This window comes from Rhincodon typus, chromosome 12 (assembly GCF_021869965.1).
Source record: "Rhincodon typus isolate 14 chromosome 12, sRhiTyp1.1, whole genome shotgun sequence".
NCBI lineage: Eukaryota > Metazoa > Chordata > Chondrichthyes > Orectolobiformes > Rhincodontidae > Rhincodon > Rhincodon typus.
Window position 1 is genome coordinate 60625274 of NC_063343.1, and position 4301 is coordinate 60629574.

Sequence of the window (4301 nt, forward strand, 5' to 3'; positions counted from 1 at the left end):
GGACCGAATGAATTCAAGCAACAGGTCACTGAGAACAATGGAAAGTTTAAACCTGGTCAAAAATAAAATGATTAACATTTTAATTGGTGGTTCTGCTTTTGGTGTTTTCATATTAAATTGTTGGCTATAAATCAGAACTGATCAAGGTTGTGTCATTGTCGAAGAGACTAGAGTAAATCACATACCAAACGCCCAGACTTCGAGGCAAAGAGATTTTATTTGTGATATCACGGAGAGTCAACGCTGACGAGATGTCAGGTCCGAAGACTCCAACAAGTACAAAAAAGAAGCAGAATTTATACAGTGGTAGAAACAAGTTAAAACAAACTGCAATTGTACTGTGTTTTAGCAAGGCATGGCCATTAATTAGGCAACCAGACATACACTAATTAAAGTGGAATGCGGTGAAGATAAGAGTGCACAGATGCTGCGATCCCTAGCTTTTTGCTATCTGTCCTACATGGCTTCTCAGGCTAGGGAAAGGCAGTTTGCAGTTACAGCAATATGTACTGTTTCATAATGCTAAAGTTTCCCTACTTCGTGCACCTAGTCATGTATTATTTTAACTCATTACTACTCAGCCTAAATTAAGCAGTCTCAACATACAAGTATTCCACAGTTATGTTCTCATGGTCAGTGTGCATTTAAGAAGCATGCTGATGATACTGTTGCTGTGTCATAGTATGCATCCTGAGGGTATCAAAATTTCATCACTCCATCTTACCTCAGATCACTCGAAGCATGACACTGTACAACAGAGGAGCATGCTTCCTGTGAACTAATGGTTTAACACTACACCAGCCACTTATGTAACAATTGTTCATAACTGGCTGTATAAATTCTGTTGAATTCTTCAATACCAATATCAATGCTCAGTTTCTTATGTTGCAGGAATATTGGTTGCAGGTTTCAGAATAGTCATAGCCTTCAACTGCTGAAGGGAAGATAAACCAGTTTTATTCATGTGTGAAGTGGCTTTTACGGCAGAGAACAGAGAGACCTCCTGATCCGATGGATGTATTATGGCTTCTCCTTCTGTTGTTCACAGCCACAAGCTGTTCACGTACCATTCACATAATTATTGGCAGCAGAAGACTTTTGTTATCAATAAATGGTTACTAGTCCATAGACCAATCAGTTACATGTTGGAGGCATTATGAACCAGACCAAACCCCCTTCAAATATAACAAGGGGATAGATTTAGGTTAGATTCAGGATTCAGGTTATTTTATTTAAAGGCAAGTATAAGATGTTGTGTTCCAGATGAAAGTTAATTGGTTATACTACTCAGCTTTAACCAAAACAAATTTTATTCTTACCCTGCAATTAAAATACAAACAAGAGAAACATGAATTGGAATAAATTATCTCTGTGGGAAACCTGAACAGAGTAACATTATTTATATACTAAACAGCAACTGTTCCAAACATAGTAACATCCCATAAAAACACCCCCTTGGCAAATGCAAATTCAGTAAAATACCTTGTCTTGCATACAATCCCAGCAGCAGAGCGAACTCCAGCTTTTAGGTGAGAGGAATAACAGCTTCAATATGCAGCTTCAAGATCCTAGCAACTACTGAAAGCAAAACTAAAACCCTGGTTCTGTGGGAGCTTGATTTTACCCATTCATGTTGTTTCTATTGTTCCAACTTTTAAAAGTCCAAGGCCTCACAAGCTGTTTACTTTATTGGCTTGGATCAGACCGCTTAGCACCACTGTTTCAACCTCTGTTCATAAAAAAAGGGACAAAATACCCCTCTTAAAGCCATAGAATTGTCACAGAGGCTGAATCGCTATTTTGACCCATACTGTTCCAGCTCATATGGAAACTGCACTTCAACTGTAGTTTGAACCAGCAAATGTGCAAAGAGAACTAACAATGAGAACGGGGTTACATGCAGTAATCCTTCAGCAATGTTTGGTTTTAAAACAGTTCTTTCTCACATTTCAGTCCACAATCAAAAGTACATCAAACGGTACAGCATTGGAGCAGATCCTTTGGCCAACCATATCTATGCTGATCATATTGCCATTCCAAATTAATCCATTTGCTTATATATGGCTCATATCTCTCTATTCCCTGCCTGTTCATGTGTCTGTCTAAATTGTTCTTAAACGTTGCTGCTGTAAATGCTTCTAACATTTCCCCGGGCAGCACATTGCAGACATCAACCATCCTCTGCATGAAAAATTTGCCTCCTTTAAAATTTCCCCCTTCACCTTAAACCAATGCCCCTATATTATTTGACATTTCCATCTTGGGAAAGTGACTCCAATTATCCACCCTAGCCAAGCACCTCATCATTTTACATATGTCATCCCTCAGCCTCTGACACTCCAGGAAAAACAATCCAAGGTTGCTCAACCCCTCCTTTTGGTGAAAACACTCCAATCCAAGCAATATCCCGGTCAACTTCTTCTGCATCCACTCCAAAGCCTCCACATATTTTTGATAGTGTGGTGACCACAACTGCACACAACACTTCAAATGTGGCTGCAACATGACTTGCCAATTGTTATACTCAATGCCCCAACTGAGGAAGGCAGGTCTGAGGAAGGGTCACTGGACCTGAAACGTTAACTCTGTTTTCTCCTTCACAGATGCTGCCAGACCTGCTGAGCTTTTCCAGCAACTTTGTTTTTGTTCCTGATTTACAGCATCCGCAGTTCTTTCAGTTTTGACTTAGACAACACCCACTGCCCCACCCTCATCAATCATCTTCATCATTTCCTCAAAAAATTCAATCAAATTTGTGAGTCAAGACCTCCCCTGCACAATGAATACCCCTAATAAGCCCATTCTTTTCCAAATGTGAGTAAAAATGAAAATGATATAGTGTTTACACATTGCTGTTCAGAGCTTAGATATGAACATACAAACTAGAAAGAGTCACCATTACACTACTTGAGTTCAGTGGGGTTCAAGGTGAAAATCAAGGAGGCAGTGCTGACCGTCTCCAACACAGTGTAAATGCGTAAAGTGCATTGTCAGAAATCAAATTGAATGTAATTACGAGGCTTCCCCTGGGCCCCTTCACACCAGAAGAGGCAGTGAGTATTACATATGAGTTTTTCTTGCTTATGTCATTTCAGTCTTTCAACATTTCTTTTCTCATACTTACATAATAACCTTTTGGAAATATCCAAGCTGTTTCGCAGAGTCACAGAATTGTTACAATGTGGAAACAGGCCATTTGGCCCATTGTGTTTGTGCCAGCTCTCAAAATAAGTACCTCACTTAGCGCTATTCTCCTGCCTTCTCCCTGTAGCTCTGCATGTTGTCCAATTCCTTTTGAATACCTCAATTGAACCTACCTCCATCACATTGTCAGGCAGTGCATTTCAGATCTGGACCACTCAAAATGCAAAGAAAGTTTTCCTCAGATCACTTTTTCTTCTTTCATTAATAACTTTTTAAAAGTTTGCCTCAACTTTATATAGTCATAGGTTCCCCATTTTAACCATGCTCATTAAATAAACTTCTCCTTATTTCTCCGTTAGATATATTTCTGTTTACAGCTCATATTTATGGATTCCCTCTCAAGTGAAAATGTTCCTTCCATGTTTACCCTGTCAATCCTTTCAGAATTCTAATGGTCCCTATGAAGTCATCTCTAAATCTTCCAGAACTGGGTAACACTGTTTAAAAATCAGAGGCTGCTCATTTAAAATAGAGATTTTCTCTCAGAGGGTCAAGGCTTCTTGAAATTCTAAATAAAAACCAAAAGAACTGCGAATGCTGTAAATCAGGAACAAAAACAAAGTTGATGGAAAAGCTCAGCAGGTCTGGCAGCATCTGTGGAGGAGAAAACAGAGTTAACGTTTTGGGTCCAGTGACCCTTCCTCAGAACTGACCCCAAATGTTAACTCTGTTTTCTCCTCCACAGATGCTGCCAGACCTGCTGAGCTTTTCCAGCAACTTTGTTTTTGTTCCCTCCTTGAAATTCTCTCTGATAAGGTAGTGACAGTGTCCATAGATATTTTGAAGATGGTAGTGATGACATTGTTGGTAAGCAAGGTAGTGAAATATTGTTAGGTAAGGTGGGAATGGGGATTTGAGGTTACAAGCAGATCAGCCGTGACCTTATCAAATAGTGAAGCAGGCTGTTGGAGTTGAATGACCTAATTCCTGCTCTGAGGTCATATGTTCATGTAAAATCCTGGAACCCCTGACTAACAGCACAGTGGGCACCCCTGCATCCCAAACACTGCAACAATTCAGGAAGGCAACTCACCACCACCTTCTCCAGGGCAACTATGAATGGGCAATATATGATCGGCTTGCTAGTGATGACCATA